The sequence below is a fragment of the Spermophilus citellus genome (assembly GCF_964194105.1).
Source record: "Spermophilus citellus genome assembly, chromosome: 18".
Classification (NCBI taxonomy): Eukaryota; Metazoa; Chordata; class Mammalia; order Rodentia; family Sciuridae; genus Spermophilus; species Spermophilus citellus.
Genome location: NC_138200.1, coordinates 17,162,220 through 17,187,625, shown reverse-complemented (window position 1 = coordinate 17,187,625; position 25,406 = coordinate 17,162,220). Strand labels below are relative to the sequence as shown.

The 25,406-nt window shown below is 38.1% G+C and overlaps 1 long non-coding RNA gene across 2 annotated transcripts; it reads left to right on the top strand.

The window, feature by feature from the left end:
• Nucleotides 1-235: 235 nt before the first annotated feature.
• On the top strand, nt 236-20,689 carry LOC308637135. Of its 2 annotated transcripts, XR_014019552.1 has the most exons (4): nt 275-369; nt 6,503-6,544; nt 8,176-8,267; nt 17,477-20,689. It is a non-coding gene; the product is annotated as an uncharacterized lncRNA (long non-coding RNA). The 2 variants fall into 2 exon arrangements; XR_014019553.1 differs by lacking the exon at nt 6,503-6,544 and having other exon boundaries at nt 236-369; nt 17,477-20,688.
• The last annotated feature ends 4,717 nt before the right edge of the window (nt 20,690-25,406 follow it).

The following is a 25,406-nucleotide window of genomic DNA, read 5'->3' as shown; positions in this document are numbered from 1 at the left end:
AAGGAGAGAGTTTCCACTCCAGACATCCCAGCAGGTTTAAGTTCATCTGAATCCAACAAAGGACCACTCACCTCAAGAACCCCAAATTCACAGGAGGACGTTGTCAAGGTTGTGTGGGGGGTGGGGACAGAAAGATAGAGAATCGACCAGCAATGCCTTAAGGGAAATGTAGTCCAAGGCCGGAAAAGCGGCGTTGCTGGTAATACAAGGTAATCACACAGCCTGGGCCTGGTTCGCGCATACTCCGGGCGGAGTCGCGAAGACTTCTGGGAGTGCTCGCTCTCTTTCGGAGTGCGCAGGCGCGGGCCACTGAGTGGACATTTTGGTCTTTGTCCGCGGGTCAGGACGGTCTCTTGGTCCACGTGGCGTGTAAGTAGGAGGTGGGATCTGGGCGTTTTGGGTCGGTCGGGCTGGGGAGGTTGAAGGGTAGGATTCCCAATCGTTAGGGCCCCGGCGCGGGATTGGGGAGTGGGTTTAAGAGCTTCTGGCCTACGTGTGAGCGGAGGTGGGGCCCTCTGAGGAGCGTTCGAGCGTGTGTGACCCTGAGTTTGACCGCAAAGTTTGTCCCGTTGTTTGGAATCGTTGAGTGAATGTGGAACTGGTGCGGAATTGTGTGTGATTGCGCCTGAGGAGTACATGTGGAGACCAGCATTGAGGTGTAACGTCTAAGCCGAACTTCCCGTGTCGAAAGTGCTGATGACGATAACGTTGCCATCTTCCTGGAACACCTATTTTACTTGAAGTTTGGGGGGGGGTGTTAGTGAATAATTTTAAAACGATTTTTATATAAAACATTTATTTTCGATTGGAACGTACCCTGGCTTACTAAATATTTTTAAAGCAATATTTCAAAATAATTTTTTATCGTTGTTACGGGGTTCTGGCTTCAGACTTCCAAATTTCCTCATCTTTAGGGTATCATAATGGGGCTGCTAGGCAAATTCCTAGACTATCGTTTCACTTTGGGTAGAAGTGGGCAAAAAGCTCAGCAATAGGAAGTCAGAGGTTGTAGATAAAGTACAGTTATCCTCTTTGAAGAAAACTCAGTAGTTGAGATGCTCGTACGATGTATAAATTTTGTGCCATAATGAAGAAAAACAACTTCTGGCTGGTAATTATTATTATTACTTTTTGCGGTGCTGGTGATGAAACCCAGGGTCTGTTCACGCTAGGCTAGCGCTAGCGTTCTTAGGGGACTAGATCTCATTCCTTAAGATGTTTTTAATAGACTTTATCCGCAATCGTCTTTCGTGTAACTTTATATGATACGAGTTAATAATTTGGTACCAAATTAAGATTTCCAAATGAATAGAGATATAATTGAAGAAAATGACTATTTTACAATAGCAACAAATTAAAACACTAAAAAATATAAGAAATGTTCAAATTATTAGAAAATAACTTTAAAATGCTACTAAGGGGTGTTATGTAAGATGTGAACAAAATAGAAATACCACGTTACCTAAAGTAGTGTGGAGGCCTAGGGACTTAGCCCCGTGGTAGAGTGTATGCCTAGCATGTGCAAAGCCCTCTGCATTCAGTCCCCAGCACCACACAGTAAGTTTATTAATGTCCGGTAATACTAACGAAAGTATTGACAGGCTTGTTCAACTGCGTTAAGCTGATTTTATACTTCATTTGGAAAAACAGACAAGCAACAATAGGCCACTGAAAATCTGAAGGTGTGGGAGGTGGGATTCAGCCCTAGCACTTTAAACAGTTTCAAGGCTGGTTTTTTGGCTCAGTGGCAGAGCACTTGCCTGAATCCCTGGGTTCCAGCCCCAGGACATCAAAAAAGGGAAAATAATACCAATTTAAAAAAAAAAAAAGTGGGGGTGAGGAAGAAAGAAACATTCAGAAATTAAAATGGTATTGGCATGAGTACAGCCTATGAAGGGCCGTTTGGCAATGTTTACAATAACTACTACCAGGTAGGAGATTATACAACAAAACATACAGCTGTACAAAACAATGGGGAGGAAGCTTTCTCTATATTTACACTGAAATTACAAAATTAGTTAAGTGAAAAAGTATAGAATGTAGAGTGTGCTTTATTTGCAGTAAAAATACAGGGTATCTTTGAATTTCCATTTTTAAAAAAGAGCTGGGCGTGGTGTTAACATGCCTGTCATCCCAGTGATTTGGGATGTTGAGGCAGTAGGATTGCAAGTTCAAGGCCAGCCTCACCAATTTGGACTCAGCATTTTAGTGAGACCATCTCAAAAATAAAAAATAGAATGGATGGGATGGAGCTCAGTGGTAAAGCTCCCCTGGGTTCAATTCCCAATACCAAAAAAAACAAAAATAAAAACAAACCTAAGAAGCTCTATTTGTGTTGTGTGTAGGGGTACTGTAATAAATAATGCGAAGGCAACAGTACCTCTTTGCTTCTTTTATAAAACTGTGTAATGTAGAATACATTCTAAGGGCTTTTTAAAGAAGGACATCAGAGGGCTGGGGTTGTGGCTCAGTGGTAGAGCACTTACCTGGCATGCATAAGGCACTGAGTTTGATCCCCAGCACCACATAAGAAAAACTAGAAAGGGTTGGGGTTGTGCAGATATAAGTGGTAGAATACTTGGCTCACAAGCGTGAGGCCCTGGGTTTGATCCTTAGCACCACATAAAAATAAATAAGCAAAATAAAGATATTTTGTCCATCTACAACTAAAAAATTTTTATAAAAATAGAGATATTGTGTTCATCTACAACTAAAAAAATTTAAAAAGGACATCAGATTTCCTGTGTTAACTCTTCCCTCTGCCACTTTGTACCTCAGTGACTTTGGCAGGTACTTAGACCTTACGATTCAGTTTCTTTTTTTAAATATTTACTTTTTTAAAAATTTTTATTGATTTCTTACATACATGACAATAGTGGAAGACTCAGTTTCTTACCTGGTAATATAGAGACAGAAGAATCTGATTCACAGTGGTTTTGCAAGTCAAAAAGCTGATATATATATATAAAATTCTAAGAACAGATTTAATTTAATAATAGTATTTACTGATTTTTGTGTGTGTGTGTGTGTGCGCGCGCGCGCGCATATGTGGTTATGGGGGTTACATAAACTATGGTTTTGCCCATACAAGGCATGCACTCTGCCACTGAGTTACATTTCTAGCACTAGTGCTATTATTATTTGTTGTCTGCAGGAAAATATAGGAACTTTGTCATTTGCACTGTTTATGGTAGAAATTTCTGAAAGAATGGGATATATAAATGCAATTTTCTAACTTCTGTATCTTAGAATGTTTACCTTTTTTTGTTGTTGTTTTGGGGCATTTCCTCTTAGTTGGAATGAAAAAATGAGAATTGTGTTCAAGTGCTCATCTTTAGAAGTTCATCTACCTCCTTCATGAAACTTCTTTGATCACTAAGTGTTACCTTCATGTTTGTAATCCTGAATTTCTGGTATTTTTAGAAAGTTCTAATGGTGGTTCATTTTTGGCCATAATACACAGGAGCTGATCTTTTCTTTTCCCTCCCTCCCTTTCTTTGTTTCTTTCTCTTTCTTTCTTCTTCCTTTCCTTTCCTTCTTCCTTTTTCTTTTCCCTTTTTCTTTCCCTTTCCTTTCCTTCCCCTCCCTCCCTCCCTCCTTCCTCCCTTCCTTCCTTCCTTTCTTCCTTCCTCTTTCTCTCTTTCCCTTCTTCCCTCCCTCCCTCTCGTGATTGAACTCGGGGGCACTCAACCACTGAGCCACTTCCCCAGCCCTATTTTGTTTTTAAAGACAGGGTCTTGCTGAGTTGCTAAGTGCCTCCTGTCATTGCTGAGTCTAGTGTTGAACTTTCAATCCTCCTTCTCATTTTCCCAGACCACTGGATGACAGGCATGCGCTGCACCCTGCTAGGAGTTGATCTTTTTTTTTTTTTTTTTTTTTTTTTTTTTTTTTTTTAAGAGAGTGAGAGAGGAGAGAGAGAGAGAGAGAATTTTTAATATTTATTTTTTAGTTCTCGGCAGACACAACATCTTTGTTGGTATGTGGTGCTGAGGATCGAACCCGGGCCGCACGCATGCCAGGCGAGCGCACTACCGCTTGAGCCACATCCCCAGCCCAGGAGTTGATCTTGAATACTTCATGTAGCATTGTATCAGGAGAGGTGTACTATTGTGGCTGGTCCACCATTGTTGACTATACTTTTCCCTTTATGATCAGATGTCTGTCTGTGGTTTTACTTTGATAAATCATTTAACTGATGATTTTAGCAACAGTAAGTGATCCTTGGCTGAGTCAGTAATTTCTGTAGAGCTTGTAAAGTGATTTTACAGTATTTTTTTTCTAGTCTTATTTGATTGTTACCTCAAATTTTTCCTGGGTTTTTCTTTTTTAAGCAGTATTATTATTTGCAGAGCTGGATATTGAACCTAGGACCTCACACATTCTAGGTAGTACTCTACCAGTGGCTATACCTGCCCTAAACATGATTTTAACCCATTATATCCTATCATTCTATATATAGGATACTTATATAAAAAAACTTCAATTGGGTAACAGTTATACCACCTATGGTCACTTTGAAATAAATGTTATGTTTTTAGAGTTCTTTTGAGAAAAGAAGTAGATGAGTGATTAGAGCATTTCATATATGTATAGAAAATATGTTTTTAAAAAATTTAAGGTATTTAATGATGTGTATGGCATTTTTTGACTTTACAGTCCAGGATATATCTTTTACTGCCCTTTTTTTTTTGGTTGGGTTCTGGAGTGCTTTACTACTGAGATTTTTAGGCCTTTTTATCTTTATTTTTTACTTTGAGACAGTGTCTCGCTAAATTGCTGAGTCTGTCCTTGAACTTGTGATCCTTCTGCCTCAGACCCAGACACTAGGATTATAGTGTATCTTTAAAAATAAACTCTAGGTTATGATTTTCAAACTATTCTAGTGCACCTGATCAGTTTTTAAAAAAATATTTACAGAATTGAAATCTAGGACTTAATGGGTTCAAATTGTATAGATTTAGTGTGTTCTAATAGCACCAGTGGTTTGTATGGGGGGGATGTTTTATGCTTGTGTCACCACAGTTGAAATCAGTGGCTGCTGCTTTAGTCTTATTTTGAATTGACATCATTTATCCTTGAAAACTTTTTAAGTAATTGAAATCTAGGTTTACCTTGTTTATATTCTATCCTGGACTGGAATTGACCACTTTCTCCAAGGAGTTCTAGAGAATGGCATAAGAACCTTAAGATCTAGGGCAATGTTGTTTCAAGGTTGTTATTTGTTTGTTTTTGGTGCTGGAGATGGAAGCCAGGGCTTGCTTAGCAGTTGCTCTATCACTAAGTTGCATCCCCAGCCTCTCAAGGCCATTTTAAATCATGAGTCCATATTAATATTTCTAATTAAGCTTAAATGGCATAGTATTTTTTTCTGTTATCTTAGATCCTAATTGTATTTTGAAATTTAAAATTTGAAGCAGGTTATAAGTACCTACTACTGAAGAATGAAGAGAATGATTTCAAAATAACAGTATTGACAGTAGTAAACCATAAACATACTGAATTATTATGGCTTTTTTTTTTTTTGGTTCTTTCAGTGTATCTCTTAGAGATATATAGTTCAAAACTTCTTTGTTCTAAAGCCATTTGAAATCAATTCTTTCTTTGAGGAGTTATATAACTAAATTAATATACAGTTAACTTCATTTGTTTCCATTTGTTTTCAAGTTGAGACTGCTTTTTAAAAGAATTTGATTACTTAAAAAATAATACATTTCTGTGATTCAGCAAAAATATCTCACAGAAATATTCTGCTCTTCTAATCACATTCTTCTTTGTCTCATGTAAGTACAGTTTATTGACTTTTTTGTTGTTTGTTTCTTGTTTACCCTTCAAGTGGATTTTTTGTTGTTGTTTGGTCACATTTATTCCTCTCTCCGATTCCCCACTCTCTTTACATATAGGGTAGCATACCATCGTCACCTCTTTATACCTCACTTTTTCCACTTAAAAGTTCTGGGGCTAGGTTGTGGCTTGGTGGTAGAGTACTTGCCTGCACATGTGAGGCACTGGGTTCAATTCTCAGCACCACATACATACATACATACATACATACATAAATAAATAAATAAATAAATGTATTGTGTCCATCTACAACTAAAAATAAAAAACAATTATACCCTGAAGATGTCCATCCCCCTTCCCAACCCCCCTAGTACTGGAGATTGAAGACGGGTACTCTACCACTGAGTTATATTCCTACCCCCTTTTTATTTTATTTTTTAATTTTGGGACAGGTGTCTCCCTAAGTTGCCCGGGATGGTCTCAAACTTGCAGTTCTCTTGCCTCAGCCTTCCAGTAGCTGAAATTACTGGTGTGGGCCACCATCTGGGGCAAGATGTTCTTTCTTATTATCTCCTTCCCCTTAACTATGGTGTGAGTAAGGTATCATAGTGTGTGGTTGTAACAGTTGATTCAGTTAATCCCCTGTTGAACATTTGGCTTTCTGATCTTTTGCTCTTACTAACAATGAAGTAATGAGTAATATGTGTCATTTTGTATTTAGGCAGGACTCTCTCTTGATTTCTTCAAGAGGAGTTGCCCAGTGGTAAGTATTTATATCCCCACCAACAGTGTGCATTAGCGTCTTTCCCCCTGGAACCTCAGCGTCAGACTTTAGTGTTGAATATTTGATATTTTGCCAAAGACATAAATGAGATTTAATTTATATTGCTTTATTACAAGTGAGGTGTTGGGTATCTTTTCATAATTGTCTGTTCGTACCCTTTCCCCCAATTTTTTAAAAAAAATATTTTTCTTTAGGTGTAAGTTGACACAATACCTTTATTTTATTTATTTACTTTTATGTGGTGCTGAGGATGGAACCCAGGGCCTTGCACATGGCTAGGCGAGTGCTCTACCACTGAGCCACAATCCCAGCCCCTCCCCAACTTTTTTAAGGAATGTCTTCTAGAAACTGTGTACACATAAAGTAGCCCTATGTGAAATAAGTTTGAAGGTTTTTCCACCTAAGTTTTTCATTTTGTGTTTTGATAAGTTTTTTTGTATGTTTTTTCATTTGTTCACAGAGATTTTCATTTTTAAACTATGCAAAATCAGGAAGTTTTTGTAGATTTATCTGCCTTTTCATTACTAATCATAGTCATCTTTTCCCATTCTAAGTTTCACCTGTTTTCAGATTTTCTTTTTCTTTCTTTTTTTAGTTGTAGTTGGACACAATGTCTGTATTTTATTTTTATATGGTGTGAACCCAGGGCCTCACACGTGCTAGGCAAGCGCTCTACCACTGAGCCACAATCCAAGCCCTGTTTTCAGATTCTTTATAGTGCTGTAGTTTATATGGATTTTATATATAATCCATCTAGAGTTTAAAAAACAAAAAGGGGGCTGGGGATGTGGCTCAAGCAGTAGCGCGCTCGCCTGGCATGCATGCGGCCTGGGTTCGATCCTCAGCACCACATACAAACAAAGATATTGTTTCCGCCGAGAAGTAAAAAATAAATATTAAAAAATTCTCTCTCACTCTTTTTAAAAAAAGGTGGGGGGGCTGGGGATGTGATACAGTGGTTAAGCACCCTGGGTTCAATCCCTGATACCAAGAAAGTAAAAGGAAAAAAATGTTTTTTGAACAAATGGATAAACATTTGTAGGACATTTCTGATACAGTATGAAGAAGTAAATATTAAAACTCCAGGAAAACTATTGACTTTTGATTCCTGAATACTATTAGAACAACTGCTTACACATTGTATTCATGTGGCTTAGTTTCAGTAGACAAAGATAATGAGTATTGAATTCATGCAGGAATAAGGGCCATAGTGAAAATCTATTCAGGAGCCTGGGTTGGAATGTGGTGCTAGAGAACAATAGCAGTTAGTCATGCGAATAAATGAACAGTTTTTCTATGTGACTAAAATTCTGAAAGCTAATTCTTCCTTTCTGTATGTGTGGAGACTTCAAATGACTTAGTATGGCTTTGAGATTAGGATTCAAAATGTTTATTTCCTATGCACATACTTGTGTTCTCTAGTCGACCAAGGCAAAAAGTCATTACTTTGTTCTGTTTCACAGGGCTGCTTCCTTGTGTATCTCTGCAAACTACATTTTCCTCATCCTTCAGAAGGCTATAGACCCTGAATCCCCAGGGCTTCTCCTGAGTTCTAGGATGGTGCTTTGGCCTCATCATTAACATTCTAATCCTGTGATTTCCCTTGAAAGCAGGTGATAAAGAGACCAAACTATATGATCCTCCACTGAAGCAAGAAGATCCACTGGATGGTGGGGAAAAAGTGGAAAAGAAGTCTTGTCAGGTGAGGGAATGACAGGCTGAAGTGCTTTTGAAGACATTTTCTTATTCTGTAGGTTCCTGAGGGATGTTTCAGTCATAAGTGTTTTTTTGTTGTTGTTGTTGGGGGGTGGGTACTGGGTTTTGAATTCAGGGGCACTCAACCACTGAGCCACATCCCTAGCTTTTTTTTTTTTTTTTTTTTTTTTTTTTTTATATTTAGAGACAGGGTCTCAGCTGAGTTGCTTAGTGCCTTCCTGTTGCTGAGGCTGGCTTTGAACTCATGATCCTCCTGCCTCAGGGCCACATACCCTTCTCTCTCATCTTTGTTCTGTTGTCAACACTTAATACTTCATTTTTACTGCCTCTGTTTTGGTTGTTTTCCTTCAGTGTCATATCCAGTTTCATAACTCTGTATGTGTGTCCTTTATAGGTCATATGTCTTTGCATATCATCTAGTGTTCATGTTCCTTTTTATTCCTTGTCTCATTCTTTCAGTGATTAAGTGCTTCAGAATTATATTTTATATCTGTAGTCTTACTTCATGTTGTCTTTTAAGCATCTCCCTTGTCATAGATCAGTACACTTCTCCACTTTTCTCTCTTCATTTCCATATACCTCTTTCATATGTTGCCAACTTAGAAATTATTGGTGCCTGTCTACTACTGTGTGTGTGTGTTTGTACGTGTGCGCGCACGCATGTGGGTATCTGAGTATTTGCTTTGTGAAAATCCCCCTCCCATCTTTATTGATGAATACTTTCAGGGCCAGTAAAACTGTGATTAAATCATTTGGGCTTTTTTCTGTTGTCTTTTGACATAGGTGTAAACATTTTCGAACATCAAGGTACATAGCAAAAAAAAAAAAAAAAACCCCACAAAATTCCCTCTTGCTTCTCTGACTCTTAGTCCTGCGGTGTTTCTTTTCAAAGAGACACACATATTCCTCTTTGAGGGAGTCTATGAAAAACCAGCATATGTTATATATCTCTGCCACAAACATATACATAAGCTCTCATTTTTCCTTTTCATATAAGTGGTGTTACATATTTTATTGTGTGTAGTATTTTTTTCCTTAGAATTCTTCATCAATACATAATGTATTTAACCTGTCTCTTATTAATGGCTGTGTAGGCTATTTTCAGACTTATGCTATTGAAGATACCAGAATGTATGCTTATTTATATTGATTTGCAGAGATATGCAGACAAAACTGCATCTCTTACTAAAGAGTAAGTAAAAAATGTAAGTAAAATGTAGTAAAAGTAAAAATTTAGTAAAAGTTAGGTTTGATTGAAATATGCACATTGTGCTCAAAAGAGAAGTAACCAATGTACATTTCTACCAACATGATAAATTTATGTATTTAACAAGTATTGATTAATAGGTATTAGTTACTAATAGGTATGAGGTACTAAGAAAATGTCAGTGATCAAAGTAGTCTGTTTATTATTTTGGAGTCACCCTTCTTGGAATGCTATTACTTCTATTTGATTGGTGCTTTGGTACCTGTGATGTTGCTTATCACAGATGTCTCATTTTTTCCTTTTTTAAAAAATATTTATTTTTTAGTTATAGTTGGACAGAATACCTTTATTTTTATGTGGTGCTGAGGATCGAACCCAGGGCTTCGCACATGTAGGCGAGCGCTTTACCGCTGAGTCACAACCCCAGCCCCTACTTTTGTCTTTCTTTATCATAAATCATCCTCTTATGGAGGTGGCTTCCAGAATCCTGGTTTGTTCCTTTCTTCCGACCCTTTACAAATTATTTTTGGATACTTACAGCTTTTTGTCTTGCCTGCCATCATCTTACCTGTTAATTGGATAGACAAGTATCAGATTTTATTCTCATAGTATCAGTGAAATCCTTAATTTTTATTTACCATGATTTCAGATACCCATAGTGTTCTGAAAATGTTAATGAAAAATTCCAGAAATAAGCAGTTCTTAAGAAAATTGCCATTCTAAGTAATTGGGTGAAGTCTCACGTTGTCGTGGAATGTGAACCTCTGTTTATTCAGTGTATCCATGCTGTATACACAGTTCAGCCTGTGACAGTAGAGAATGAGAGGGAGAGTTTATATTTACAGAACTTTGAATATAGTATATTGTTATAATTTTTCTATTTTTGTTGTTACTCACTGTGAATAATTTTGTAAATTAAAGGAAAAACACAACATATTATAGATTTTGGTTCTATTCGTGGCTTCAGGCATGCACTGGAAGTCTGGAAATGTATTCCCTGAGGATAAGGGAAGATTAGTACTCAACCCAAATTAAAAATTTTATTCCATTATTTTGAGATCCAGAGATCATCTTAGACCAGTTTCATATTATGTCTGGATTATTTCTTATGATCATTGAGGTCTTTAAAAAGGTATACTTCACTGTACTCAAGAGAACATAGACCATATGATTATGAATATGAACATTTCTTTCTCTGTAAAATTCTTTGAATCTTGACCTTTGATTATGAAATTTTCTACTTATGCAGGTACTGCTTATCATTTAAACTTTTTTGTGGCGCACACTATAATCCCAGCAGCTCAGAAGGCTGAGACAGGAGGATTGTGAGTTCAAAGCCAGCCTCAGCAATGGTGAGGCGCTAAGCAACTCAATGAGACCCTGTCTCTAAATAAAATACAAAATAGGGCTGGGGATGTCAGTGGTGGAATGCCCCTGAATTAAATCCCTAAGTTACACCCTTCCCCCAAATAAAAATTTAAACTTTAAAAAAATATGCTTTTAGTTACAAATGGACATGGTACCTTTATTTTATTCATTTATTTTATGTGGTGTTGAGGATCACACGTGCTGGCCAGCGCTGTACCATCCCTAAACTTGAATTAAGTTGTCATTAAAATGTTCCTACTAATTTCATCTTTTTTTGATCAGCCCATTGATTGTCCATCCTATTTGGTGTTTTCTAGAGAAATTTAAAAGTCTTCAGTAAATTTTATTTATATTTGGATATCTACAGTCTTTATTATAAACTGTTGAAGAGAATGCTTGTGTTTTATTTTTCCTGTTGGCAGTTTTGAGTACACATGTGGTGCTCTTAATCTATGAATTATTGTTGTGGAAGAGTACTTCTTAATTAATTATTATTTTTTTAAATGGACAGTTTTTAAGAGTATTGCAGTAATCTTATATACCCACCATGCATTGAATAATTAATGTTTTGTTGTTTTTATGTGTGTCTATATCTGTTTTGTGTACCAAAATGTCCTGACATTTCACTCCTAAAAAATTAACTATATCTTTTCTAAAAATAATGAAATCCCCCATATAACCAAAATACCATTGCCACACCTTAAAAGACTAACCATAATGCTCTGATATTATAGATTATCTAGTTCAAGTTTCTCAGTTGTCTCCAAAATATCTTTTATAGGTTTTTTGGGTTTTTTTGTTTTTTTTTAAATTTCAGGGTTAGTTAGGAGATTTGGTTGTTGCCTTTTTAAATGGTTACCCCTCACCATCATTTTCCCCTGATATTTCCCTTAGTATTTTTAAAATGTATACTGTCAGATGTGCCAAAAGAAAAAGAGCAAAGCCATTGATACTATCTAGCCTTTAAAGTTATAGTTAGGATGTTAAAGGACTTTGCAATATATAAATTTGTATTTAAAAAAAAATTTCATCTGCTGGGGATGTATGTATGTTAGTGGTGGAGTACTTGCCTGATATGGTCAAGGTCCTGGCTTGATTCTTTTTATTTATTTATTTATTTATTTGTTGCCGCAGTCCGGCTGCGCAAAATAACCGGGAGGTGACAAGCAACTTGAAGGTTGAAGCGGGAACTGCTTTGTTACGGAACAACAGCGGTATATATACCTAACTGATTACACACAGTTTGACTCAGTTAGCATCATCTAGATACAGCAGTCAGCCAATAAGGAATCCCCACCATCTTAATGGCTCTGTGGCATTGCCTCACAAACCACTCCTCCTGGCAAACTGCCAGGCGCCATCTTGACTTGTTTTGCGGTCCCCAACAATTTGTTAGGCATAGTTGGACACAATGCCTTTATTTATTTATTTTTATGTGGTGCTGAGGATCGAACCCAGGGCCTTGCACATGCTAGGTGAGCACTCTACCACTGAGCTACAACCCCAGCCCCCTGGCTTGATTCTTAGCGCTGGGGTGGGGGTAAGGTGGAGTGGGGGTGGGCAGGGCAGTATGTATGTATTTTGTATAAAATACTTACTTTTAGAAAAGTGAATATGATTGTTATTAGTAGTTGAGAGAAAGGATTTTAAAAGATAAAATTAGGTCATTTAAGAGTATGTTCTTGGAACTCCTTCCAGGAGGATTCTACAAAGGTTAAAAGATAGGAGAGATTAGGCTAAGAAGGATATGAAGAACGAGATATGGAAAATTGTGACTTACTATTTATATATTTACCACTCTTGATCTTCTTTAGGGCCTATGAAAGCTGAGAATTTATTTCTTCTGGCTATCCATATCTTGAGGCTGGGGATATAGCTCAGTTGGTAGAGAGCTTGCCTCACATACATAAGGCCCTGGGTCAATCTCCAGCACTAAAATAATCAATCAATCAGTCAATCAATAAATCTCTTTCAGGTCTTGAGGGACTTTTTGCTTTCTCAGATATAACCTTACATAAGATTGAAACTCGACTCCTTCCTTAACTGTTTTCCATAGCATTTAGTAACTTGTTAGCAAATCATTTCTTTTCCACTGGAATGTAAACTTGAGGGCAGAAGTTTTTTCAGTTTTAATCAGTATAGTTTCTCTAGAGCCTATACTTGTGCCATGCACATAGTAAGGATAAAAAAAGCTATCTGATTCTACAGTGTTTTCATCACCACAAAAATGCTATACCCATTAGCAATCACTTATATTTTTTAAAAATTGAGTACCTCTAAAATATTTGGTTTATATGGTGATATTTTATCTTAAAAAATACAATTGAGGGGCTCAGTGGTAGAGCACTTGCTTAGGACATGTGAGGAAGTAAGTTCAATCCTCAGCACCACATAAATATAAGTAAATAAAGGTATTATGTCCACCTACAACTAAAAAGTATAAAAAATACAATTGAGATACTTAAAAATATTAATTTATTTTAAAAAAATGGGCTGGAGTTGTGGCTCAGTGGTAGAGTGCTTGCCTAGCACTCATGAGGCACGGGGTTCAATTCCCAGCATCACATTAAAAACAATGAACAAATAAACGTATTGTGTGCACCTACAACTAAAAAAATATTTAAAAAAAATAAAATGATTATAGGTAACTAAACATTTCTTAATTAAAACAGTAATTTTCCGGGCTGGGGTTGTAGCTCAGTGGTAAGAGCGCTTGCCTTGCATGTGTGAGTCGCTGAGTTCGGTTCTCAGCACAACATTAACAAATAAATAAATAGTAATTTTCCAAAACAAAAAAAATGTAGTAAGGAAAGGGAATTGTTTTACATATTTGTAAATATCTTTGTCTGGTTTAATACAAGATGGCTGGATTCTCATATTAACTGTTGTGAAATGTTCTGATAGAAATATGCCCACAAAATCAGGCTTTACATAGCCCTCATTTTTCTATATAGTTAGAAAGGGGAGAAGTATTTTAATAGTCTTTTCAAGTAGTGATGAATATTCTTTGGTACTATAACCATGCTTGACAAGGGTTTTTTTTTTTTTTTTTTTTTCCTTTTCTGAGATTGTCTGCCAATGTAGGATTTGAAACTATATAAAAAAATTTTATTTTGTACTATTGTATAAAATCCAGTTTTGAATAAATTTATAGGCATAAGATGCTCTGGTGTGCTTTTGCACAGTATGGTGATTATAATATATTTTATATTTCAGAAAGCTTTAAGAAAGGATTTTGAGTTTTCATCCTAAAGAAATTAAAGTTTGGACTGGGGACATAGCTCAGTTGATAGAGTGCTTGCCTGACCTGCACAAGGCCATGGGTTCAATCCCCAGCACCATTAAAAAAAAGAAAGAAGAAAAGTTTGAGGAGATTTTTTTTGTTCTTTGAATAGTTCTTATAAACAATTTTTTCTTTTTGGAGACGATTTTTACTAAGATATTATCTCCTTGGTTACCCTCTGAATTTGACCTTAAAGCTTTTACTACTTGCTACTTGTGATGATGTTTGACAAACAAGGTACCTATACCTACCTAACCATGGCTGAAAGTGTTAGAGGGAGGTCATGCAATTCTTTTTTTTTTTTTTTTAAGAGAGAATGAGAGAGGAGAGAGAGAGAATTTTAATATTTATTTTTAGTTCTCGGCGGACACAACATCCTTGTTGGTATGTGGTGCTGAGGATCGAATCCGGGTCGCACGCATGCCAGGCGAGCGCGCTACCGCTTGAGCCACATCCCCAGCCCTGGTCATGCAATTCTTTTGGAGTAAGGAGATCCTGTTCTTGGTAAATGGTAACACAGTCTCTACCTAGTCTACCTCATCCTTGTTTCTCCCTTTCTTAATTTCTTTCTTTCTTTTTTTTTTTTTGGTACTGGGTATTAAACCCAGGGTACTAACCACTGAGCAACATCTTCAGTCCTTTTTTTATGTTTTATTTAGAGACAGGGTCTCACTGAGTTGTTAAGTGCCTCACTGTTGCTGAGGCTGGCTTTGAACTCAAAATCCTTCTGCCTCAGCCTCCCAAGCTGCTGGAATTACAGGCATGAGCCACTGCACATGGCTATTTAATTATTTTTATGTGGTGCTGAGGATCAAACCAAGTGCCTCACACTTGTTAGGCAAGCACTCGACAACTGAGCCACAGCCGCAGCCCCACAAGGGAACTTTTTCTTAATGCTTATTTCTCACAAAACCTTGTTATTGTTTCATTAGTGAAATATCTTCCTGTAACTCTCTGTGATTGGTATTTGTGTTTCGTTGTTGTGTCTTGCTTGTATTTCCTCCAAGCTGTTTTTTTCTTTTCTTTTTTTATGTTTTCTTATGTTTTGGCAGGGTTATTTAAATGTGTGTGAAATACTTATGGCAGTCATATTTACCAGTGATTCACTAAAAGGGGATCATAAGTGCTTTTGTTTCTGGGTTAGTTTAATGTTTATCATGGGCCTTTTGGTTTCTTCAGAGAAAGATCCTCTAATATCTTGCTCATAGGTATGTATGCATACCTTAGTGCCAACATTGTTTTGACTTCCACTGCTGAATGTCAAATCTATATGTAATGTGGTGCTGAAAGTCTTGCCATATTACATATAGGTTTAACCCTAGTGGTTTCAACATAGTGGCTCTGCCCGTCATCTCATTATAGCTTGATGGTAGGATGTTTGCCTAGCATGCACAAGGCCATGGAGTTCAACCCCCCGTACCAGGGGTAAAAAAGAGTATTGATTTGCTGGGTGCCCTTGAGGATGCAGCTTATTTGATTAAATTTCTACAAAGAATTAGTCAACTTGATATGAAGAGGTTAGTCCTTGTCTGTTTTGACTGGATGACTACAAGTCCAAATGTCATACTATCCACTCCCCACCCCCCGCCTCCATGGTAGTACGGGAGTTTAAATTCAAGGATGTACTACCATTAAGCTATATCTTCAGTCCTTTTATTTATTATTTTCAGACAGGGTTTCACTAAGTTGTTGAGGGTCTTCCTAAGTTGCCAAGGCAGGTCTTGAAATTGTGCCTCAGTTTTCTCTCTCCTAAGCCTCCCAAATTGCTGGCAATCATACTTTCTTTTATTTGGCTACTATCCTTTATGCCTTTTTATGAGATATTTGTGTCTCTTCATTTCCTGATTTGCTGGGTTTCTGTTCTCACGACTAAAAGGCTCAGGAGTCACTCCAGTTAAACTGGGCTAATTGGGCTGCATGAAATAACCACACAAGAGACACAAATACCTTTTTCTTTGGGGTCGCTGTGAGAGTACACGCTGACCCCTTTTATTGAGAAGAAGCTATTCAAATGAGGCAAGGGGTCAGTTTTCAGGGGGCTGAGTCTATCTTTATTATGTCCACTGTCAGTAGGTTGACTGATACCTGTGTAGGCTAAGGGCACAGTAAGAAGGGGACACACACAAGGCACTTCCATGGAAGATTCCATCCTAAACAGGGCAAGGGGTTATATTACAAAGGAACAGGTGAGCATAGCTTCACCCATGGGGCTGTAGCAAGACACACCCATGCACGAGACACTGACACTCGAACCCAAGAAGGGTGGGGAAAGCTCTGCCACATTTCTGGGACTGAGCGCCTCAGCACCCAGCTGGGGAGTATGTCTCAAGTCACATGTAAGGTTGGTCTCCCATACTGAGTTTTTTTGATATTTTGTAATAAAAATCAGCTTTTGATTAACATTGTCGTCCTCTTATACAGGATCTTTATATTATATGAGCTTCCTCAAATAACGTATTTTTTTGTTTCTTTTTTTTTTTTTTTTGTGGTGCTGGGGATTGAACGCAGGGCCTTGTGTACATCAGGCAAGCTCTCTACCAGCCAAGTTATATCCCCAGCCCCCCACAGATAACATTTTGTTGTGCATTGAAAAATCTTTCATTGTTGAAAAATTATGGCTGTTGTGTCCTATGTCTCCTACATATGCTTTTTCTTACGAGTTTGTACCATTGTTCCTTGTTATTTTTCTTTAAATACAATTGTTTTTAGTTGTAGTTTGACACAATACCTTTATCCTGTATATTTATTTTTATGTGGTGCTAAGGATCGAACCCAGTACCTCAAACGTGTGAGGCAAGTGCTCTGCCGATTAGCCACAACCCCATCGCCATGTTCCTTGTTATTTTAATCTGGTTTTGGTAGGGACCAGTTGTGTGATCTTTTCCCTTTCTTAAACATCTCTTTTAAGTCTTATGGTATGTGGACTGAGCTAGTCAAGTAACCACAGCTTTCTCATTTTTATATGGTCATCTTTTTATCTGTTTGGCAGTTCCTCATTGTTAGGCTTTTTGCTGAATTTGGGAATGGCAATGTTTTTTCAAGAGTGGTCTAAGCTTTGTGAACCCACAAGTTTGGCTTTTACTCACATGCCCCCTCTAATGGTTCTCTTCTGAAAATTTAATTAGAGACGTTGTTCATACGGATTTCTTCCTTCTGGGAGATGGCCTACCAGCAAAAAGCACAATTTGATATTTTATTGCTGGTAATGGGAACATTCACAAATAATAGTGATGGTAACGTAAAGGTAATATTTATGAATGCTCACCATGCACCACCTATGATTCTGAGCATTTTATATATTAACTCCTCTAAATTATCATTCTTTACTCCATTTTAGAAAAAGCCTGAGAAGATGATGAACAGATAGAGAAGCAACAAGACTTGGGAGACAAGTTGTGTTCATCAAACTACAGACTGAGGAAAAAAGGATGTGGATATAAGAAAATTGGAAAAAATTTGTTTGCTCAACCTCATTTCTTTAAGAAACATTTTTGAAGTTTTAGGTTGAAACCGTTTAGACTTAACTATGAGGGAAGATATGTAGTTGAGTCTCCAATTTTACTAGCTGGATGTTCTCTACCACTGCTTATTTCTTATGGTAATATCCCCCTATAAGTGTAAAGCAGTGTGAAATGCCTTCAGTATAAACAGTGTGATATAGCATCTGATAGCAGAGCATTCATACTGGAGGAAAACCTTATGAGTTTACTGAATGTGGGAAAACTTTTACCCACATATCACATTTCTTTGAACATAGAAGTCATGCTGAAGGGAAATCTTGTGCTTCTAAAGAGTATTGAAAAGCCTTTAGCTAGATGATAAAATTTTCTCACAAATCTTATCCATTCCTCTGCATTTGAGAGGTCATACAGAGAAGCCTTCTAAATGTAAGAAATGTGGAAATATCTTCAGTCAAAAGTAAATCCTCGTGTATCAAGAAATTCATACTGGAGAGAAACCTTGTGAATGTGGGAAAGCTTCCATTCAGATGTCACACCTCAGTCAGCAGAGAATTTATAGTGGGGAAAGCCCCTTTGCCTGTAAGGTATGTGGGAAAGTCTTCAGCCACAAATCCAATCTTACTGAGCATGAGCTTTTTCATAATAGAGAGAAACCTTTTGAATGTAATGAATGTGGGAAGGCCTTTAGCCAAAAGCAGTATGTCATTAAACATCAGAATACTCATACTGGAGAGAAGCTTTTTGAGTGTAGTGATTGTGGAAAATCCTTCAGCCAGAAAGAAAACCTCCTTACCCATCAGAAAATCCACACTGGAGAGAAACCTTTTGAGTGCAAAGATTGTGGGAAAGCTTTCATTCAGAAGTCCAACCTTATCAGACACCAGAGAACTCACACAGGAGAGAAGCCCTTTATATGTAAGGAGTGTGGGAAAACCTTTAGTGGGAAATCAAATCTTACTGAGCATGAGAAAATTCATATTGGAGAGAAACCCTTTAAATGTAATGAGTGTGGAACAGCTTTTGGCCAGAAGAAGTACCTCATAAAGCATCAAAACATTCACACTGGCGAGAAACCCTATGAATGTAATGAATGTGGAAAAGCCTTCTCTCAACGAACATCACTTATTGTGCATGTGAGAATTCATTCAGGTGATAAACCTTATGAATGCAACGTATGTGGAAAAGCCTTCTCTCAGAGTTCATCTCTCACTGTACATGTAAGAAGCCATACAGGTGAGAAACCTTACGGATGTAATGAATGTGGAAAAGCTTTCTCTCAATTCTCAACCCTAGCTCTGCATTTGAGAATACATACAGGTAAGAAACCTTACCAATGCAGTGAATGTGGGAAAGCTTTCAGCCAGAAATCACACCATATTAGACATCAGAAAATTCATACTCATTAAAAATCCTATGAATATCTTCAAGATGGGAACACATCAAAAATTTATGTATCATAAAGTCATTCTGAGGCAGTGTACCACAAATGAAGGGAACAACTTTGAGGACACTGAAAATTCATATCGAAGAGGAAGACATTTGTATGATAAACAGACTGCCAATAAAAAAATACTCCACAGTCAATGGTAAAGGTAAAGCTAAAACAATAGACATTTCCATTAAAATTGGAACAGAAAACAGGCCTGTTACTCCATCAATATAGATGTGAAGTTCTTCACTTGTGTAATAAGTTGTGTTAGAAAGGAAGAGACAAAAAACAGATGGTATGATCATCTATAAGTAATAAAACTCTGGTATTGCTTCAGCAGAGGGAAAGAGATTCCAGAAAGAGACCTATGCATTTAATAGAATTTGCAATATTAAAGAAACCCATTGGATGAGAAAATATGGGACTATTTTAAAAAATTATTTGGAGGTAATTTGTTCTCTGAAGGGGAAAGAAAATAGACCATGAACACACAAGCAAAATTCATGGGAATTGAAGACTGAAAGATACAAAAGCCATGCACTAAAGTGGCTGTGACCTTTGGAGTAAGGAAACTTTCCTTCTTAACAAATTTAAAAATATTTAGCAGTTTTACTTGTGAGTGTGTATGCTCAGGAGATACCAGGAAATTTACTGTGGCTTGATTTGTAGCCAAATATTGGACACAACTTAATTGTTCATCAGGAACAAAAAGAAGTTCTTATGATGTGACACTATACATCTGCAAAATGCAACTATGAGATCCACATGTTATTAACAGAAGGATCTTAAAAAAATTGCATTGAGGGGGAAAAAGAAGTTGCAGGATGATACATATAGTGACACTGTAAATTTGAATAAAAACTTAATGAAATTTAGTACTTTATATTGGTAATGAATACATACGTGTATGTTAACGTTTTTGAAATGGAGAAATACAGGCCAAACTTTTGATAGTGGTAGCCTGTGAAGAGTGAGAGGGGTAGGGAATAAGTATGGGAGGTAGGGTGGGGAGGGGGCTTCAGCTTTTTATATAAAACATCCATTTCTCTTGAAGACTGCAAGTAAATATATGAAGATACTGGCTAATTCTGGATTGTGGTATATGGATATCTTGTCATATTTTTTTGTACTTTTCTGTATTTTTAAAATTTCTCAAAGTTAATAAGAATGGGAGTGAGGATGGGAACTCTGTACCTGTAGAAGTTATGTTATAATGGACTAATTCCCAATCAAATACTAAACTTTTTATAGAAAATATTTCTAAAATTTTATCAACAATGAGTGGATGGACTTGCTCTCTATGTAATATGAAATTATCTATTTTATTAAAATTAAAATGACAGCATACTACAAATCTGTTTATTTTAATGTGTTATACTGTATAATGTCTCATTTTTCTAACATTTTGCAGCATACCACTTGAGATCAGGAAGATTTAAGAATTTATTAAATAAGGATACATGGATAGGTTGTATATAATTTTTCTTTTTCAGATAGATTAATTTTGGAGTGTCAGTTTTCCTGTCCTTTAAATTACTTTGGGGATCATGCATTAAAAGTTTTTGATCATTTTCATTTTTTAAAAGAAAACCATTCAACTTCTGAATTTACACATCTTCCGGTTTTAGATGCCAACATTTTAGTCTTAACCTGCAGACTGTTTTCATTCTTCGCACTTCATTGACAGACACATCTTTTTGTTTCTTTTCATATGTGGGGAGAAGATGGGTTGGGGTAAGAAACTTGGCCCACTCAGACCATGGACAGAATTCTGTTACCTAAATTGTCCTGAAGATTTGTTTTTTTTTAAAGTTGCATCCTTCCTCAACAGTGTAACTTGATATAGAATGTTGCCGATTCAATTTCTTTTCTTTTTTTCAGTGAATGTCAACAAAGAGGCATTTGAGATTGACTTTAACCTTGGAAAGTCAAATTCAGTTAATGTGACTGCATTAATGTGTATCTTATTAGCCTATTTTGGGGAATGATCATGAATTGTATAAGTAGGTAATTCTTGTCCTTTGTAATACAAAGTCTCATGTCCTTTTTCTCTGCTTTCCCTATATATGTATTCCACATTTTAAGGTGTTCTCTCTTTTTTCAGATTTAAGAAAGAAGCTATTTTATGAGAAACTTGTTTCTGGAATTTGGTAGCTAACCACTGATAATGGCATAGACAATGATTTAGTCATGCAAAGATGATGATTCGATGTCCTGTTTGGCACAAGAGTCTCTCCTGCCCAGGATTTTTGGGGGGCGGGCGGGTACCAGGGATTAAATTCAGGAGTACTAGACCACTGAGCCACATCCCCAGCCCTATTTGGTATCTTATTTAGAGACAGGGTCTCACTGAGTTGCTTAGTACCTCGCTGAGGCTGGCTTTGAACTTGCAATACTCCTGTTTCAGCCTCTGGAGCCACTGGGATTACAGGGATGAGCCACCAGGACCGGCTTCTCCCCATATTATTTTTATTAAATGGTTCCTTAATGTCAGTGCACCTTACAGTCATCTAGTGGGCTTGTAGCTGTGCTCTACTTCCAGTTTCTGATTCAGTTAATTTGGTGATGGGAACTAAAGATTTGTGATTTTAACAAATCCCCAAGGGATTCTAATGCTGTTGTACTAGGGACCACACTTTGAAAGGATCCAATGTAGTCATTTATCTTTAGTACAGATGTGGAGTACACATCCAACCATACCCATTTTATATCTAGAAAAAAATTAACTGGGTGTAGTGGTACATGCGTTTATCCAGTTATGCTTGGTTGGCTAAGGTCTTGGACCTGACAGTATGTGCTTGGTCAGGTATGATTGGAATTCAAATGCACCCAGAATTGTGAGCCTGGCTGGGGCACATGGAATACTCTGGCATGGGTGGGGAAAGTCTGACCCTGAAGAGGAATGGAAGCCTGAGGTTGGAGGATATCAAGGTCCAGGCCGCCAACAGCACCCTGTCTAAAAAAGGGCTGGGGATGTAGCTCAGTGGTAAAGCCCAGGGTTCCATCCTAGTATCCGCTCCCCCACAAAAAAATTCTATTCACATTTACATTGTGCAATTGTTAACATTAAAGCAAGTCGTGTCATGTCTACTTCAGTGTAATAGATAAGTGAGAAATCTTATTTTTTTTTTTAAATGTGGTTCTGAGGATCAAACCCAGTGCCTCACACATGGTATGTAAACACTCACTGACCCACAACCCCAGCCCCAAGAAATTATCTTGCTGGCAAATACTTGCCTGATCATTTCATACAAAATGTACATAATATCAAAACACAGTCTTGGTGGCCAGCCTCAGAGACCCTGTTTCCCAAAAAGAGGGAACGGGGCTGGAGATGTGGCTCAGTGGTTAAGCAACCCTATATTAATATAAAAATATAAAGGACTGTGGATGTAGCTCAAAGGCAGAGCACTTCTGAGCTTAATTCTCAGAACCTGGTGTGAGGGGGCAAGGCAGACATTAAGGAAAAGATGGGGAGACAGCTATTGTAATAGGAAGAAGGGGATTGGGGTTGTCTCAGTGGTAGAGTGCTGGCCTAGCAAGTGCTGGGCCTTTAGTTTGATCTTTAGCACCACATAATATATAAATGAATGAATGGATATTGTGTCCAACTACAACTAAAAAATATTAAATAAAATAGCCAGAAAAAAAACACCAAAAAATGCAAAATTGAATAATAGAAAAAAATTAGATTGGGGGCTGGGGTTGTGGCTCAGTGGTAGAGCCCTTGCCTAGCACGTGCAAGGCCCTGGGTTTGATCTTCAGCACCACACAAAAAATAAGTAAAATAAAGGTATGTGTCCAACTACAACTAAAAAATACTTTAAAAAATTAGATTTTACTAATTTAAATGTAAATGGGCTCAACTTAAAATAGACTGTAAGGCAAATGTTTAAAATTAGAGGCTAAATTCATTTAGAGACGTAAAATTTCAGTTCACCAGTGAGGGAGATACAGAAGGGCTTGTGCAGCCAGGGCAAGATGGCAAGTAAGGAGGTCGGGGGCGCGTCCAGAACAAAGGAACTTGGAGAGGATCTTCTGATGAACTCAACTTCCTGTTTGACGAAAGTGCTCCTGGACACAAGCAGCAAACCAGACAGACACTCCTGTACTTGTGCTACTAAGCAGCGGCTCTGTTTTGAACTCCTAGACACGGGGCACCAATCAATAAAGAGTAGTGTATGGACTGGGGAGGAGCCAAATTCCAGAGACCATAGAAAGAAGAGGTCAAAACACCGAGTTCCCAGCTCAGGGGCCCCTTTTCCAAGAAGTCTCTCATTTTTGCAATACACCTACTTCTTCCTTACTATCTCTGTATCCTCTTCTTCAATTCTTTGCTGAACTTAGGCAACTAACCCAGCGTCCCTAGACAGTAACACCAGGAGCATATCATGATTTCAATGTTATCTGTTCCTGAATAATATATAGCCTGAGGATATTCATTAAGCAAAAAACTGAGAATCACAAGGAGAAATTGACAAATTCAAACATACACTCTACCAGGAACAAAGGCAATTCAAGACTGACTTAGGGTCATTTCTTCTACTTCTGAATCTTCACTGCCTAAAAAGATGGGAATGGAATTCCTTAGGAAGGATAAAAGCTGGCCCACAGATTGTGTCTGCCTCTTCTTACTCCGGAATCTGTTTTTTCACCCATCAGTTACGGATAACCATCCAGGGCTGGCCAACAGTTCCAGGGGAAGGGGTTTGGGTCATGCATTCTACAGTCAAGCCTGGCCACTCTTGTGTGTGGGTGGCCAGTCTTGAACTACGTTTCCCAGAATCCTTCTTGTCTCAATGCTACTAAACACCGGAAGTCATGCTTCGGGTATCCCTGGTGTCAGTGATCTCAGGGTCCCTTAGGTACATCAGATGAGACTACCTCGGGTTGCTTGGTCTGGACCTACGACCCACCATGTCGCTGTCCGGGATTCCTCTGTCCCCAAGGCTGTTCTCAGCCTCAGTACCTTCGCCCCCGAGAACCTGGGCAGGCTGCGACCTCGCGGCTTCGGAAATACCCCGTCCACGGTGGTAGTTCCCCAGTGCAGTTTGGGTCTTGAGGGGTTCGCTGAGACAGAACCCAACTGAACAGACCGGGAGAGGCAAGAAGGAACTGAGCACCCGGCTGAGGCGGTAATCTCCCGGGCTTCAGGTGACAGAGCCAGCGCAGGGCGACAACTGTGTGCATGCTCGCCACTAGTTGTCTATGTTGCGTTGTGTGTGATTGTGCCAGGAGGATTACTTTTGGCCGTTTGCAACTATGTGCACGGGTTTATGTGACTGTGTCTCTTGCCTATGCTATTCACTCTGTATATGTGGAGAAGGTCGTCTGTATTGTCCAGGTTGTGTGATGATCCGACTGTGGGAATGTGATTGTGATTGCCTGTGCTGCCCATTTGCTTTGGTGGTAAAGGGGAGTGGAGATATAGCGATCTTCGTTTTGTGCATCGGGAATTTACATTGACTATTATAGTGTGATAGTAGTGCTTTTGTGAAACTTTGAGACTTTTTGAGTGTTGTGTGGATTGGGTAGGAATTTAGCTGTTAACCAGTTGTCGTGGAAAGGAGGGTGTTGTCATTTCAGTGTCCCTGGAATATAAAATGGTGAATTTGTGGCTGTGTAGTGCTACTGTTGGGTGACCACGAGTGGTATTTACCAATTGTTCATCAATGGAGGACTTTTAACTGTGAAATGGGTGGGTGTTGGAGGATCCTGTGTGATGGTGTTTTCATGGATCTTGGAGTTAAGACTGACAGAACTTATGTACATGTGATCATTGTCAATGTTGACTGTAGCAGTGTAACTGGTGAGGAATGGGTACAGATTGTGTGTTCTGGAAATGATGTGACCTCCAGTTTCCTCTTCTATAGGTCTGTTTTCACAATAGTGCTTCCACACCCTCAGGGGAGGAGGTCCTCTACAGTTCTCTTGGAGTCTTCTCCAATACCCTGTTAGGAACTGACGAATTGGGCATCATGGGAGTGATATGTACCTTGAAGCAAATTTGAATACTAGGGTTTCTAGGGAGTTTGTTATTCTCTGGTTTCTGTTGATCCTCAGTACTGTCTCTTTATCATGCCAAAGGCATCTGTACCATAGAAATGAGTATCACTCAGGGATTTGAGCTGCAAGTAAACATTTCAGGTGGAGTCACCAAGCCTTATACCAGGTCTTAGTATGAAAATTATGAAGTTGGAAGTTGCCCCCAGTTTCCCTCCTGTAGGAGGAGGAGACCCCTTGCATTTTCTGAATTGCCCCATCTTGGGCCCTACAGTAGGGCCCTCAAGATGGGGCAATTTGCTTCATTTTCCCTCTCTCTGTGACAAGTAGTCACAGGAGGAATGAGACTTTTTTTTTTTTTTTTTTTTTACTAG